This window comes from Ascaphus truei, chromosome 6, assembly GCF_040206685.1.
Source record: "Ascaphus truei isolate aAscTru1 chromosome 6, aAscTru1.hap1, whole genome shotgun sequence".
Lineage (NCBI taxonomy): Eukaryota > Metazoa > Chordata > Amphibia > Anura > Ascaphidae > Ascaphus > Ascaphus truei.
Window position 1 is genome coordinate 88246840 of NC_134488.1, and position 18240 is coordinate 88265079.

Genomic DNA, 18240 nt, shown 5'->3' on the forward strand with positions numbered 1-18240 from the left:
ATTTGAGGCTAAGATGCATGTTGTAGGTATATGCGGCCATTATTAACTCAATTTTAGGACCCGATTCAATATTCTCAGAAACGGCTCATCATACTGCTGAGTTGACTTGATCATCCGCTTTGGAGAATACTGAATCGGGCCATTATTGTTAGATGCTTAACACTGTTTTTCCTCTACTGAAGATCTAAATACATATAATTTAAACTAAAATAGGTTATATTTGGCTTTAATACATTAAGCTTCCCAAATTCCTGCATGGAGGAATAGTGGTTTTACAACTACATACTGTATAGAGCGTAACGATTGTATATTGGTTAGAAGTTACCAAAATCTACATGTCTAAGTTATTATTGCAGGAGATTCTTTGTGAGAGATGTTAAGCTCTGTTAAACTAAACATGCCTTGGTGCCATAGTACTGTATGTAGATTGCTAGGTAAATGAAGAGGTAGTGTGGTGTTGGATGCACAAAGTGCCATCCTCTGTAGAGAAACTTACAATAGAAACCTTCAACTAAAATCTCAGGATAATGTATCGAAAGCTTCTTCTGGTGTAATGTCCCTGCTGTAATAAGCAGTTTGTGATGTAGTTTTTACTATATATATATATATATATATATATATTAGTATGATGCATCATTTTCACATTCCCAGAAAATGCCTATAACCAGCTTCACAATTCGGAATTCATTAAGCAACTCATTGGTGCGCTTAGTCGTTGTGTTATTTAGCATAGTTGTACTTAGCAGCTTTTCTTGCACTTGGCAAGAAAGAAATCCACATATATATTTTGTTTGTTTTTTTGTTTTTTTATGTGGTCAAATGTACACGGGTATTTTCTACGTCCCTTTTTTCTGTTTGTATTTTTTATGTAGTAATGACAGGTTGTATTTTGTCAATTCAGTATATATGTTAACATATTGCTAATGTATCTGAGCACAGAGTGATGTGGTACCTGCCCCCTGAGGGGGCTGTAACTAATGATGGGTATGGTTAAGCAGGGATGACAAATAAGCTCCCTTGACTGAAAATGGATTAAAGATGTTAAGTTGTGTTTGTGTACTGTATATGGACCGCACTGACCCATACAGTAAGCAACTATACATTCTACTGTGAATCCGCAAACAAAATTACAAATTTGTACAAATTAAGAATAAAAAACAGTTTTGACAATTTTCCCCTCAGTCAGTTGTTTAATGTGTTTTTAGACCTTTATAAAAAAAAAAAAAAAAAAAAAAAAAAAAAAGTATCCATGGCAAATTTCCTATGCTTCAGAGTTTTATAATGTACAAGTATTGCCATGATGTTTTTACAAAAATGAATTTTTCCTTTTGGTTTTACAGTACCAGTGCTGAGATTAAGCTTGGATATTTCGATATACAGTACTGTAGCAAATGTTTTATTGCCTATATTTGAAATTAAAAAAAATACAGTAAAATTTGTCTGATTTTATTTCTGTTGGGTGTATGATGCATCTACCTCATCAATAAAACCGGTAACGTGCAGTATTCCAAAAGAATCGACACCCGAGAGAAATTAAGTTAACTTAAAGTTATTTATTTATAAAAGGTCTTACCAGGAAGTAATACATTGAGAGTTACCTCTTGTTTTCAAGTATTACCTGGGCACAGAGTTACGATGACCGGATACATGGTTACAAATAGTTATATTACGTGAACAGGGTTATACGTTACGTATTAAGATATTGCATGAACAGTTCAGCATATTTTATCTTTCAGGCGTATTAAACAGTTACAGACCAGATTAAACTATGAGACCTCTTTAGTTTTGAAAGAACGTAGGCTGATGGCGGCTTTGAGAGTCTCAGGTAGATTGTTCCAGGTGCTCGGTAAGAGGAGGTGCAGACGGATACTTACAGTATCACTATCTGTTTTTATTCTTAATCATATCATCTATTTGGTAAATAAAAAAACAACAATTATGTTGTATAAAATAAAATTGGAGTCATTTTATCTAGTCGACAAATAGCATGGAAAGGATACCTTTTGTAAATAGCATTAACATAAAATAATAACCCTAAATGTGAAGAACATGTAAGTACGCCTTTGTTTTTACGATCTCTGAGGGAAAAACGCAAAGGTGTATATGGAGACTTTGCATGTTTGTACATTATCATAAGATTACCCTTGATTACACAAGATTACAATTGAATGTCTTGTCTGAAATTGCCAGTGATGTGGGATAGAACAGTGGTGCGCAACCCTAAATTTAAATGTCCACTACACGAGCCCCCCACCACCCGTCAGGTAAGTATAACATGCAGATTGGTTTTATGGCAATTGTAACCATTATTTTAAAATGAATAACAAGAAATTATGCAAAAAGAAGCTTTAATAATATATATTGTACATATGTATATAAAGAAAATAATTAATGCAAAACTTGAGCCTCGGTCGTGTGTATTGTGTTCTCAATTTTTGGAATTATAGTTGAAACTGCTCCTCTTACAGTAGATCTGCCTCCACATGAAGTATGGGACACTGCTTTGTTTTTATTACAGAGATGTTTGAGAAAACCGTTTCAAACAAATAGGTTGAGGCAAAAGGAAGGCGAGTATTGCCTTTTATTTGATAAATCAGGATATTATCGCTTTAGGGAAATCCAATGTTTTTCCCATGTTCATGTTTTAAAACTGTTATGCAGTATTAGTTTGAAGTCAATAAGTTGTTCTTTTACATTCACTGTATTTTCTGAGCTTAATCAGATGTTAAAAGAAAAAGGATCACAGATCCATCCTAGACCCTTTTCAGGAAATTCTTCAAATCGTTTTGAAAAATGTTTGTATTCGATTAGTGAGATGAGTTGTCACTATGACTTCAATTTGTGTAAAGTCTGCATCATTGTTATTGACAAACTCCAATAAATATGAGAACATTTAATAATTACAGTATTGAACACAACTTCATTTTTCCATAGACACATTTTCTTTGTAAAAATGTCTACTTTATCAATGAGGATTAAGATGTTCGTTCCTAGACTTTGCAGACTCACATTTCAGTCGTTCAATTTTTTTAATATGTCGGCAAGCTAGAGAAAAGAATTGAAAGCCATTTTTTGTCCATAAGATGTTGAGAAAGACTGTGATTACGGTCCAAAAGAAAAATATTCTAACCTAATCTTTAAGGTCAAACAGACGCCATAGCACTTTCCCACATGACAACCATCTTTAATTTCACAGGATCGTAAAGAGCCTACTGTTCAAAACTTTAGCCTTAATAACATTGACCACACTCATAGCATCTTGCAGTAGTTTGTTCACATCTGGTTCGAGTTGTTTTGCAACTAAGGCTTCTCTATATCAAGCAATGGTGAAAAGTTACATGTGAAGCAATTACTTTTACTTTGGCTTTAAATCCAATATTTGTGCCTGATAATGCAGCTGCACCGTATGTGCAAATCTCTACGCAGCTCGACCACAAAAGATTGTTTATTTGGAAAAACTTATTGACAAGACCGAAAATCATGTAACCGGTCGTTCTCCTTCCATAGGTTCGCAGAGTAGATAATTTTCCAAAATATCACCATCAGAGCAGCACCTCACACAAATAGGAAGTTGAGCAAGATTTGCAACATCTGTAGATTTCTGTAATTGAATTGCAAAATTTGGACTATCAATCTGCTCCAGTTGCAATTTGGTATAATCTGCGAGTGCTGTGAAACTGTGTCTCTTGATAAAGACATGTAACATATTTACCATATTTTACACCGTGCATAACCACAACCATTTTTATGGTCAGGCAGGATGAGAGATTCGCCAATAGTACTGTATGTGGTTTCATTCTTACTATAAAATATGAAACTTCTAATACAGTAATGCTCTTAAGGCTTTTGAAGGAATTGTACGTTTTTCCATAAAAAGTTTGTGTTACCAATGCATTTACATATCTTTAAAAAAAATAAATCAAAACAAATCTTTGCCAATGAATTCAGGATGTTTGGTTTCCTGTGTCTCTTGAGCTTGGTCGGTTCCATGCTCTCGCTGGCTAATGTTTCTACACATAATACGCACATTAAATGTTTCTCATTATTAATGACAGTGTAACTGAAACCATATTGCATGGCGATTTCTTGATATTTCAGATATATTGGTCTTTGTTTGATTTGGAATATGGAGGCGCTTCATCTGGTGCATGTGCTAAATTCAAGGACGTATTGGTGTTCAAAGGTTCATTTGGCTATTTACTTACTTTTGCAGTACCACTAACTGCAGTATGACTATCACCACTAGAAGAACACTTAGTTTTAATTAGCCATTTATCCATGTCGTTAATGTCAATTTTAAATTTATATAGCAAAACAAGAAAAAAAAAGACATATCTGTGTGTGTATATATATCTCTGTGTGTGTGTGTATATATCTGTATGTATGTGTGTGTGTGTATATATCTGTGTGTGTGTATTATTTATTTATTTATTTATAAAATATTTTACCAGGAAGTAATACATTGAGAGTTACCTCTCATTTTCAAGTATGTCCTGGGCACAGAGTAAAACAAAATAATACATGGTTACAAATACAGTTACATAAATGAACAGGATATACATTATATACAAGACATTGCATGCACAGTTAAAGAAAATATATATTATGAGCGTATGAAACAGTTACAGACCAGATTAAAGTGTGAGACAGCCTTAGATTTGAAAGAACTTAAGCTGGTGGTGGATATGAGAGTCTCTGGTAGGTTGTTCCAGTTTTGGGGTGCACGGAAGGAGAAGGAGGAACGTCCGGATACTTTGTTGAGTCTTGGGACCATGAATAGTCTTTTGGAGTCTGATCTCAGGTGATAGGTACTGCATGTGGTAGGGGTGAGGAGCTTGTTCAGGTAGCTGGGTAGCTTGCCCAGAAAGTATTTGAGGGTGAGACACGAAAGGTGAACTTTGCACCTAGACTCTAGTGATGACCAATCTAGTTCTTTGAGCATTTCGCAGTGATGTGTGTTGTAGTTGCATTGGAGAACAAAACGACAAATTGAATTGTAGAGGGTGTCAAGTTTGCTAAGGTGGGTTTGAGGAGCCGAGCCATATACTATGTCTCCATAGTCAATAATTGGCATTAGCATCTGCTGTGCAATACGCTTTCTGACCAGGAGACTTAGGGAGGATTTGTTCCTGTAAAGTACCCCTAGTTTGGCATAGGTCTTGGTTGTCAGGGTATCAATGTGCATCCCGAATGTTAAGTGGGAGTCAAACCATAAGCCCAGGTATTTAAAACTAGTGACAGGTGTTAGGGTGGTGTTAGCGTTGGTTCTACTCAGGAGCTCAGTCACTGGAAGCTTTACAAATTTAGTCTTGGTCCCAAATACCATTGTTACAGTCTTGTCAGTGTTTAAAAACAGTTTGTTTTGGGAAATCCAGTTTTCGAGTCTCAAAAAGTCAGACTGAAGTATGTGTTAAAGGTCAGAGAGGCTATGGCTGTGTGCATACAGGATTGTGTCATGTGTATATATATACATGTGTGTGTGTGTGTGTGTGTGTGTATATCTGTGTGTGTGTGTGTGTGTGTATATATATCTGTGTGTGTGTATATCTGTGTGTGTGTGTGTGTATATATATCTGTGTGTGTATCTGTGTGTGTATATATATCTGTATGTGTGTGTGTGTATATATATCTCTGTGTGTGTGTGTGTGTGTGTGTGTAGGGAGCCGCCTGCATGGATCTCCTGCCTTTCCTCCCTCCCCCCCCCCAGTCACTCACATCCATCGCTGCCTCTGCTCTCCACTGTGTGTGTGTATCAGTGTGTGTCTGAGAGAGTGAGTGTGTGTCTGTGAGAGTGTGTGTCTGTGAGAGTGTGTGTCTGTGAGAGTGTGTGTCTGTGAGAGTGTGTGTCTGTGAGAGTGTGTGTCTGTGAGTGTGTGTGTCCTTAGAGTGTGTGTGTCCTGAGAGTGTGTGTGTGTGAGGTCTGAGAGAGTGTGTGTCTGAGGTCTGAGAGAGTGTGTGTGTGAGGTCTGAGAGTGTGTGTGTGTGAGGTCTGAGAGTGTGTGTGAGGTCTGAGAGTGTTTGTGTGAGGTCTGAGAGTGTGTGAGGTCTGAGAGTGTGTGTGTGAGGTCTGAGAGTGTGTGTGTGAGGTCTGAGAGTGTGTGTGTGAGGTCTGAGAGTGTGTGTGTGTGAGGTCTGAGAGTGTGTGTGTGAGGTCTGAGAGAGTGTGTGTGTGAGGTCTGAGTGTGTGAGGTCTGAGAGTGTGTGTGAGGTCTGAGAGTGTGTGTGAGGTCTGAGAGTGTGTGTGAGGTCTGAGAGAGAGTGAAAGAGTGTGTCTGAATGAGTGAGAGAGAGAGAGAGAGAGAGAGAGAGAGAGAGAGAGAGACAGTGTGTGTGAGAGAGACAGTGTGTGTGTGAGAGAGAGACAGAGTGTCTGAGAGCGACACCAACTGCGCACTGCATCTGTTAGGTATGTATATACAACTTTGTTTTTACTTTGGGCGCCGCAGAAAAATCCTGATCGCCTTGGGCAGCCTTGAACCGAAAAAGTTTGGGAACCACTGGTATAACTGATAAGTGTGCTTTTCTAACAATGTTTTAAAGACTGCCCATTTATCTTCTACATTTTTCCCTGTAAAAACATCATCCCATTGTATTACTACTAGATTAGACCTCAGTTTATTAAAATCTGCCTTTCCAAAGTTGAAGGTCTTTGTTGAACCCAAGTAATCTGTTTTTTGATCATTTATTTCAAATGAGACCATGTTATGATCACTGTTACCCAAATGTTCCAGGACTTGAATATTTGTTATTACGTCTACATTGTTTGATATGACCAAATCCAGAACTGCCCCTCCCCTGGTTGGTTCCTCAATAATTTGGGTCATATAATTGTCTTTAAGCACCCCCCAAAAACCTGTTCCCTTTTGTTGTAACGCTAATCTAATAAATCTATTATAATAGTGTTATCTGTATATAGGCAACCCATGTTGCACAGCTGTGTGTCGTTGCCTCGACGCAATACATACTTTAGAATGCAAATAGGCATGTGCATGCATACACACAGCCCTTTTTAAGATGATAAAATATATATATATATATATATATTTTAATTTTGTTCATATTTTATTTTGTTCAGAATGTCTTGGCGACCCCCAGAAATTTGCCAGCGACCTACTGGGATAGAGCAACATGGGTGTGAGCAGACTACTTTAGTGTTAGTCACTCAGCATACAATGCTTCCAGTGCAGCCAGGGATTCTGGGTAATGACATGCAAATGAGTACACTGTCACTTTTTGCTTCTTATCAATCTTACCATGGATCCCTATAAGCTTGTGTCTGCCGTATTACACAGCTTTCACAACGTAGCCTGGGTTGAAGTGCAAGGTCTGTAAATCTACTCACAGACAGCTATTTTGACCTGTGATTAAGTGTTCAATTGCAAGTCATTACTCAGAATCCCTGGTTTCAGTGGCGAAAGGTTTTTTTTCTTTATTATTGCTGTGTGATGGAGGGTTTTTGAGATATTTATACTTCCTTTGTTTGCTTTGTTTGTAGCCACTACAAGCTTCACAGAATGAGACCCAAAATGTTTAAATAGTTTTCTGAGTGGGTTAGTTTTAAAAGCTGTGGAAAATAGTGGGTATAAGCTTATAAGGATCCATGTTAAAATTAATAAAAAGCAAAAAGTGACACACTGGAAATGTATTTATCCAGAATCCCTGGCTGCAGTGGAAGTATTGTATATTAAAGCTGCAGTTCAAGCAATATTCTGCATGTGGTTTTTTTTAATAAATCCGTTCTGTAGTAAGAAAAATTCTTTCAGCATTTTCTGTTTAAAAAAAAAAAAAAAAAACTTTTGGTGGGGGCATCTGACATATGAATCTGGCTATTTAACCCCTTTCAGTGCCAGTGCCAGTACCTGCTTCTGAACAACTAACATCACCTTTTTTCTTTGTGTGTACATTCGTACCGAGATGAGGTGTGGACTGATACAGATAGACTCTGCAAGCAAGACTGCAGAGCATCTCTGAGGATAAGCACTCACGCAGGGCCGTGTGAGTGGATTATTATTATTATCATTAATCACTATCCCCATTCCAATTGAAGGGAGGTCTGTGAGTTGGGGATTTTATCACTCTCTTCCACTGTATACTGCTTACACCCATTACAGTTTTTACCCCTGATTGATCTTTATTTTTATGTGTGTAACCAGGTCCCCCGCTGTGGTGATGGGCCCCCCTCGCGACACTCACCGAGGCAGTAGGGAGGTAGTAGCCGCTTGTGGGGAGATGCGGGGGCGTATGCGCGGATAGCGAGACTCCTTGAAGGGGCCGGTTGGCAAGGACGCGGTCGGACGCGTTGCTAGGGCCCTGTCGGGTCCCGGTGCAGGGCGCCGCCATAGGCAATTGCGCACGCATGCGCAGAGGACATTTCGGCATGGGGAGAAGACGGGGAAGGTTGCGCATGCGTAGGATAAGCGCGCGAGATGCCACCAATGAGAGGAGGGCTCTGTAATGGGACTTCAAGTCCCATGAGCCTCTGGAGCGGCCCCATGATGCCAGGGAGCCAATAGGGCTGCAGGAGCTCTCTGCTTGCGACCAAATAGATACATTTCGTGGGGTTTTGCAGACAGGCAGTGGTTGAGAGGAGCAGCTAGGGGAAGGAGGTAGGGTGCAGGAGTCAAGGACTCCCTGCACAAGGCCAGCACTCCCCTAGGCCCCAGATAGCCCTGAGTCACCCTAGTTGAGTGTTATAGGGACAGGCCCTGGGTTAGGGATCCTGCACCATTAGCTATCCGCTAGTTAGGGATCCAGCGGATGCTGTGCTTCCCGCCACGAGGCTTGGGCATAAGCCCTGGCCTTTAAGAGAGCTGGACTATCTTCAAGGAGGTCAAGCAAGCCGGGACTGCGGCCTGCTGGCAGCAGACAGATCCTCGCCAAGGTATAGACGGTGCGGAGCTGCGGTGATATTATGCACGCCGGAATTCACCCCACGCGTAGGAGGATATCTCGGCGGATCCAATCCCAGTGGTATAGCAGCACCCGTGGCTGGAGCCCGGGGCAGGTACCGTTATAAAGTGCACCGACAAGGCCTATCATCAGACATAGTGACTGCGCAGTCACACACGTACATGTAGATGACTTGGTAGTGTGAGACAGTGGGATTACTGGACACGGGGTGGGATCATTCCGTGGGAAGGACGCATAAGGTGTTGGCGTCCTCCGTGACGCATAAGGTGTTGGCATCCTGCGAGACGTCGCAGTTAGTGTCTCCTCGTGAGAGGGACACCTATTATTCTATGTTGTTTTGTCTGTTAGTAAAGTCACCAGTTAATATATATATGCTGTGTATGGTATTATTGATTGTCCTGCGAGGAACCACTCCCCCTATGGTGGGAGCCATCGCAGGTGGAGGCGCTGCATTGTTGTAAGTGAGTACCCCTAGTATAATTGCCCCAGGTTCCCAGTGGCGGAAGCTCAACCCTCCTGCGAGCCAACAGGTAATGCACCACACCTATGGTAACCTTGTATGTTCCCTTGCACCCCACACTATATCTGCGATTGGGGGGGGGGGAATACCCGTTACATGTGTATATTCATACCAAGGAAGAGACTGTACACCATCAGCCGGGAAGAGGAAAAGACAGCTCGCTAAGAAGAAACAAAGACACCTTTATACAACAGTGCTCAAACTAGGCCGTGTGAGTATTTATTATATCACATCCTCATATGTTATTTTCCCGAACCTAGTACTATTATTGGTGGTTCGATTGGGGCAGACTCCTCGAACATCAAGTACACTAGCCCTGACTTGAGTATAAAAGGTTTTATTGTCCATACTGTGCTCCCCAACCTTTTTTGTTTTTCATTCTATTTTAACAAGCATGTTTGTTCCTATAGCAATCATTTACATTCCCCAGATCTAAAGATGTCGCCAAACTTCGCCAATCAATAGACGGAGAACGAATTGACCGGCAGCTATGCAGTTCTTTAGGTTAGTAGAGATTGCCCACATGAAACTATTGAAGTAAAAAAAAAAAAAAAAAAAAACGGGAGCTTGAATTGCAGCTTTAAGTAACCTATTGGGAAAGGTAGGTTTGTGAACCTGTCTGATGGGGATGTGTTTTTATTTACCTAAATCTTCTAAGACATTCTGCTCAATAGCACCACCTAGTTGTTAGAATTGTGTATTGCTTCAATTCAGATTTCATGTTGGTGATGGACTTTTGTTAGTTATTAGAAACTAAAATGTGAAAACTAAACACTAAATACTATGTTCAGATATGCCTGATTTATAAGGTATCGCCAAGTTTAAATATTTACTGTAGTGACGTTAAATACATGGGAACTGTAAGATGCATTAACCTTTTAAACCTAGCTTAATTGAAATAACGTACACCAGACACACACATAAGGTGATGGTAAGGCCGCAGCACAATTTATTAAACCATCATGACAATACATAACTCAAACCATTGACATATTTAATAAATAACAATAGCTACACCTCCCCAGTTAGGAACCTAAATTACTATCACAACCAAATCAACAAGTTAACTGTTCTGGAGACCGTGCTCAGAAATAACAAACCAACAAGCCCATTCATACCTTAGTTAGGCTCTGCCATTCCAACAAAATAAATGGATTTCCTAACCCTTCTTGATTCCCTGTACAAATGCCTAAACCAGTATCTGTTATATGTACAAAACCCTTCCTAGGCAGACCACCACCACCTTCTAGCTCAAAATTTTGCGCCACCAGTGCTTTATTTTCTGGGGGTATGCAGGGATATGCTGTATCCCCACCTTTTTCATATGACTACTGTGTAAGCCGGGGGGAGGGGGGGCGTGGGTGTGCCGATTTGTGGGAACATTTGTCCTCTGCTGCCATCCAACTTTTCGCTCTGGTGGGCCGCCATCATCTTCTCCCGCCACCTGTCGTCATCTCCTGTTAATCGCCTCTGCCACCGCCCTGCCCCACTGCCGAGGTCCTCCACAGAAGCCAGGTATTGAGGGGATGATGAGGAGCGGGGGTGAGAGGAGGAAATGAGGGGATTGTTGGATAACCACAGTAATAAAATCTTTTGCAGAAGGTATTAATGACAGTAAATCATTAATAGTCACCCAGCAACTTGACTCTAAGATAAGTATAAACTCAATTCCACTTGTTCCTGAGGAACACACATTTTGTACTTGAGGATTTTTTTTTACTACCTCTGTTAATTTTTTAAACACTACTCAGGGAGCCCAAAACTTTCTCATGGGCACCCAGGGGGCTTAATATGATGCAGGAACTGCTCTGGATACCTCCTGCCTTCCAGCCTGAAGGTGAACCTCCTACATGGGACCAGATATAATCTGCCTCGTTTCTGTACTCCCTTTCTAGACGGTGCTGCAGACTTCTTGTCCGCTCCTGCTGATGCTCTACTCCGCGCCATGAGACCTCCTTCCACTCTGATGTGCTGCTGCCACCTCTGACCTCGCCTTGTTTGAGATTTCCCAGTTTGCCCTCCGTCTTGCTCAGGCAATTGCACTGACAGGCAAGCTGCAGCGTAAATCGATGGTGCAGCATATAAGAACACAGCGCTTTCTCCTGTATCACAAGCATTAAAGGCTCCAGCTCTGCCTCTCAGAACATGGTATTAGACCCTTGCTGCTGAGATAGTTATCGAATCTTGATCAAATCTTCCTCACAGGTAATTGATAATACCTTGCTGCATCTGTCCTTTATTTCTATCCCCAAATTCCCACCCAAACTTGACTCCTCCCTGCCTACCACTCCTCAGCCAATGACTTCACCCTTCCCCTTATCCTAGCAACACACCTTCAACCAATCACTAAACACCTGCCTTACCTCTACTTGGTAACCTGCACATTTCCCGCCTAATTCACCAGCTAACCATTAACCAATCATCTTTCAACCCCTTTGACTGAGGTGAATCAGGAGTCATCTCCAGTTCCATGTCGTCCTATGGCTACTTGCCTTTGGGGCTTTCATTCTGGCATCTACTTTTAAAAACATTTTAATATATTACTGTAAACAACAACGCTATATTTAAAGTAAAGAACTTACAGAAGATCCCTACAAATTGCACTCAAAGTGCATAGGATTTATACATTTAGATGATTCAATGTGATTATTATTCAATGTGATGCTGATTATTTTGTTTAAACGCCATACATAGTGACTAAAATCACCTTTTGCATGAATTACATTTTGGGCACTTATATGAGAGAGAATTGTTGAAATCGAAATCATGTGGGTGAAACAATCTCTGTGCATCATTTTCAGAAGTGTTTTCCTGAAGTATAGCTGATTAAACCCAGAAAACCAATTTTTCATAATGTTTTGATTTTAATTGGTCATATATCCATTTTAGTGTAAATTGTGGGGTGGAAGGTAATGAAATGTAATCAATATTATGTTTCTTTGAGAGGGCATTTTATTAATTTAAATTGCTTAGGCCCTTATTCTGTAAACTGCGATAGTGTCGGGAAAGCTTCATTGAGTTCTATGGGACTTTCCTTGCAATAGTGATTGGCGCTTTTGTATTTTACAGAATAGGGCCATAAAGTCTTATTATAAACAGAAGTTGAAATGCTTATTAGTGAGAATACATTTTAGGTTGTTCAAAGCAGTAAAGAGTGTGCTAGTTTGCATGCAGTTACTCAGCATCCTTGTCTGCAATTTGGGCACTTGATGACATTTTTCAACTCGGTGAGTGTCGCAGCCTTGGCGAACCTGTCCTACCTGTCGAACAAATGCACTCATGGGTTTTCTATACCCTGTATAATTTGGAGATTTTCTCACATCACCTACAACAACTTTATTCCGTCTGAGCAGAAAACAGGCTTCTTTAGATAAATAAGAGACATAACTAAAACTTTCCTTTTGATATCATACAAGTAATATAGAGACAGAGACCGGTTTCCCAATTGGCCTGTCAGGCCTCAGCCCTGAATTTTAGGCGCCCCTGGCCAGGCCAGACCCAATGGGGCCAAACTTGTGTCTAGTTTTATTTTTTGGCGTAGCTGAAAACATCTCTGAAATCCATCCGTTTCTCTTCCATTCCCTACATTCTGGCCCTAGGCCTGTGCGCCGCCAGAAAGTTAGCGGCGGTGGCGGCATCTTGTTAAACTAAAATAATCAGCGCCAGTGACAGCGTGAATCAGCACACATTATTTAACCATCGGAATGAGATTGTCGGTGGCATAATATGCAAATTGTTTTCAATCATTGCTGGCTGCCATTGTTATCAGAAGCTTTTCATTAAACCCTGACGTCACACTGACTTGAAACCCTAATTGTGCACCCTGATGGGGGATGACGACAGCGTGTGGCGCGCTGGTAAGAGCTGTTTGTAAATAACAGTGCAGCAGTGCTTTCATTTTAAGGTGGCGGCGTAGGTGACAAAAATGTATTTTTGTGATGGGGGTTGGGGGGGAAGGGGCGGGTTCCCGGCCTAAGGCCCCCAATTGGGTAAACCGGGCTCTGGATACTGCACACACTTTCTTGGAACATATAACATTATTGTTAGATCCATATAAAGAATATGTACAATTTTCATATTCTAAAAAAAAAATGTGCCACCCTATAAAAAAAGGCATGTTTTCTGATCTAATATTGTTATTAGTGTTCTACAGATACAGTTTTGAAACCACTATTTGAATCATTTATTTTCCGGGGTGAGGATGATAGCCAGCTTTAGCTATCTATTTTGCCACTTTATCATCTGTCAGCAAGGAGCGATGATTCACTGGAGAGTAATATACGAGACAATGAGAATTCTAGATCTGGTAGAAAATATATCGATTTGTGTCTTGGATGTTAGAAATAATCTTTCTTCAGTATTTGAGTGCATAAACCTGCAAATGGGGCGAACCACAAAAAACATGTCTTTTATCTTTAGCTTTGCTACGCAGACATATAATTTAGCGACAGACACTTTATTCATATTTTTGCATAAGCACAATATGAGTGTAAATATTTGATTTTAGCCTTTTTTTTGTTTAAGCTCTTCATAAATGATGATGATGTTCCGGATTTATTAGGCTTGGTTTGGAAATAAGGTTGTTTTGAAGAGTGGCAATACTGATGTTTTAATTAATTTGCACTATCATGCAAATTGTGTTGAAAGTGATGAAGGTTTTTGGCATATATCTTTGATTCCCAATCCCTCGAATTATAAACCCATATCCTGTTTTTCCCATTCTGTACTGTTTGTAAAGTTTGAATTTCTGCACACTTTTAAACATATTGTTCTTGTCCTATAAATTCATCCTACAAACCTGTCCAAGGGTCGTGGCAATATATTATACAAGGTATTGGTCACTTCGTTCATTGCCGTGATAGGGTTTTGCTTGGCTGTTTGTGTAAAGAGAAGTCTAGTACCTTACAAATTACTACTGAGCCAGACGAAGCAATTAACATCAGGAAAGAACAAGTGTCTAGGTTCATGCTATTCAACCTCTAATCTTAAAGTGGCTGACAGGGTGCCACTGCAAAAATTAAATATTACTCCATAACTGTTTTTAATCATCAGAAATATGTTTAGTATAGTAGGAGCAGCACCTTTTATACCTGGTGTCCATACAGGCAAACTGTTCTTATTTGTGAACCTGTAATTTTTTTTTTTTTTTTTTTTTTTTTTTTTTTTAAAAAGCATTATTTTTGTACGGGAAACAAAAAGATTTACAAATGCTCCTTGAGATGACCCTTTATCATTACAAAACTTGTCAATGACGTTGCTATGGAATTCAGCCAACCTCTGGCCCATCCTTTATTGTCCACTAGCTGAGAGACCCGGCGTTGCCCGGGAGTTAAATTTCCCGCTAGGAAAAGGGGGGGGAAAGGGGGGGAGTGGAGGGGGGAGTGGAGGGGGGAGGGAGGAGGGACAGTGGAGGGGAGGAGGGGAGGGGGTGAGGGACAGTGGACAGGAGGAGGGGAGGGGGTGAGGGACAGTGGACAGGAGGAGGGGAGGGGGGGAGGGACAGTGGCCAGGAGGAGGGGAGGGGGGGAGGGACAGTGGCCAGGAGGAGGGGAGGGGGGGAGGGACAGTGGCCAGGAGGAGGGGAGGGGGGAGGGACAGTGGCCAGGAGGGGGGGAGGGACAGTGGCCAGGAGAAGGGGAGGGGGAGGGACAGTGGAGGGGAGGGGGGGAGGGACAGTGGAGGGGAGGGGGGGAGGGACAGTGGACAGGAGGAGGGGGGGGGGCAGTGGACAGGAGGAGGGGGGGGACAGTGGACGGGAGGGGGGGACAGTAGACGGGAGGGGAGGGACAGTGGACGGGAGGGGGGACAGTGGACGGGAGGGGGGGGGGACAGTGGACGGGAGGGGGGGGGACAGTGGACGGGAGGGGGGGGACAGTGGACGGGAGCGGGGGGACAGTGGACGGGAGGGGGGGGACAGTGGACGGGAGGGGGGGACAGTGGACGGGAGGGGGGGGACAGTGGACGGGAGGGGGGGACAGTGGACAGGAGGGGGGGACAGTGGACAGGAGGGGGGGACAGTGGACGGGAGGGGGGGGGACAGTAGATGGGAGGGGGGGACAGTAGATGGGAGGGGGGGACACTGGACAGGAGGGGGGGACAGTGGACAGGAGGGGGGGACAGTGGACAGGAGGGGGGGGGACAGTGGACAGGAGGGGGGGGACAGTGGACAGGAGGGGGGGGACAGTGGACAGGAGGGGGGGGGACAGTGGACAGGAGGGGGGGGGACAGTGGACAGGAGGGGGGGGACAGTGGACAGGAGGGGGGGGGGACAGTGGACAGGAGGGGGGGGCAGTGGACAGGAGGGGGGGGCAGTGGACAGGAGGGGGGGGCAGTGGACAGGAGGGGAGGGCAGTGGACAGGAGGGGGGGGCAGTGGACAGGAGGGGGGGGCAGTGGACAGGAGGGGGGGCACACACACTCACACACAGTGACACACACACACAGTGTGTCCCCCCACACACACACAGTGTGTCCCCCCACACACACACACAGTGTGTCCCCCCACACACACACAGTGTGTCCCCCCACACACACACACAGTGTGTCCCCCCACACACACACAGTGTGTCCCCCCACACACACACAGTGTGTCCCCCCACACACACACAGTGTGTCCCCCCACACACACACACAGTGTCCCCCCACACACACACACAGTGTCCCCACACACACACACACACACACATTCACACACACACACACACACACACACACACACACACACACACACACACACACACACACACACACACACACACACACACACACACACACACACACACACAGTGTCCCCCCCCCCACACACACAGTGTCCCCCCCCCCCCCACACACACTGTCCCACCCCCCCCCCCCACACACACAGTGTGTCCCCCCCCCACACACACACACAGTGTGTCCCCCCCCACACACACACAGTGTCACACACACACACACAGTGACACACACACACACAGTGACACACACACACAGTGACACACACACACGTCACCTCTCCTTCCGGCCGCCGCCATCTTAGTTAGTCCGCGAGGGAGGAAGGGGGTCCTTCCGGGCGCCGCCATCTTAGGTGCCGCGTGGCAGGTGCAGGCTGCCTGGCCACTGCCTGTCGGAGCACCGGGGGGAGGTGAGCAGAGCACCGGGGGGGAGCTGAGCGGAGCACCGGGGGGGAGCTGAGCGGAGCACCGGGGGGGAGGTGAACGGAGCACCGGGGGGGAGGTGAGCGGAGCACCGGGGGGAGGTGAGCGGAGCACCGGGGGGAGGTGAGCGGAGCACCGGGGGGGAGCTGAGCGGAGCACCGGGGGGGGGGGAGGTGAGCGGAGCACCGGGGGGGGAGGTGAGTGGAGCACCGGGGGGGAGCTGAGAGGAGCACCGGGGGGGAGGTGAGTGGAGCACCGGGGGAAGACACGGGGAGAGAAGGAGGTGCGCGCGGGTCACGATGACTTGGATTTCAGGCTGATATTCGGGGAGGAAGAGGCGGAGCCTCTGGGACCGGCGAGTAAGAGACCGGGAGATGTGCTGCTAACACTGTGAGCCCCACAACACCCCCCCCTACCGTGTGTGTCTGTGTGTCTGTGTGTGTCCTTTGGCCCGTCACTCCGCCTCAGGCCAATGAGAGGTGTGCGGGGGCGGGCGGGCCAAGGGACCAATGAGATTTCCCCTAGGGACAGAGGCCATGCAGACAGGCATACAGTGCTTTCACAAATATAGTATAATATAATAAGATAAGATTGGAGAATAAGAGCAGAATAAGTTCTAAGGAAACATGTTCAGTGTGTAACATTTAGCTTGCTACTTAGTTCACTACAAGGACCTCATGAATGCATCGGTATGCAATATCACACACACACACACACACACACACACACACACACACACACACACACACACACACACACACACACACACACACACACACACACACACACACACATACCAGAAGTCATACTACTAACCTTAGAAAATTTAAGTGGAAAATCAAATGTGTGTTTTGCATTAAATCCTACTTCCAGGTGTTGAGATGTGGTTTTGATGATTGCCTGGGTTTAGGTTTCTAAGCCCTTTTTATTGAGAATTGGCTGGGTAATTACTAGGGATTGGTGAAATATGGATTTGAGAATAGGGCAAACTTGTATAAATGTATGACGTTCATTAGCTGTGAACCAAAAGTTGTCAACACACATTTCCCCATTGAAACCCATTTAATGTATCAAATTTAGTGACTTTCACGTTTTACTACACAGTTGGGGAAATTTTTTGCTTCAGTACTTTAAAACTGTGCTGGTGAACTTAGAAAAAAAATGTTGAGCTCTTTATTTTAGGGGGGCGGGAGGGAAAGTCACCTGAATTAAAGTGGGCCAAACATGCACATTTATAGTAGTTACTGAAAAATGGGACCATGGGAAAAAGCTTCAGTTGGTTTCATTGGTATTCTCTTTCTATACTGCATATGGTGTTGTTTCTTTGCATTTGTTTTGCATATGGGATATTTTACTAAATACCACAAAGGGCCTTAATTATGATGCAACTCCAAAGATGTGGTTGGTGAACACTTCAGAGCTTCATCAATAAAGTCCTAAGGGGCATATGCACATGGCACCGGTGCAGGTTATTGCAAGTCAATGAGTGGACGCTTGATGCCTGTGCCCCAGTCATTACTCTAGAAATATTTCAGCAGAAAAATCTAATTGCATGCAATAGACTTTCCTGTTAAACTTGAAATCCGCCAGCTGAGATACAAACTTCTTAGCCTAAAATGTGTAATGGACACAACTGTTTTTTGTATTTAGATATTATAGGCCATATAAATGAAGTGGT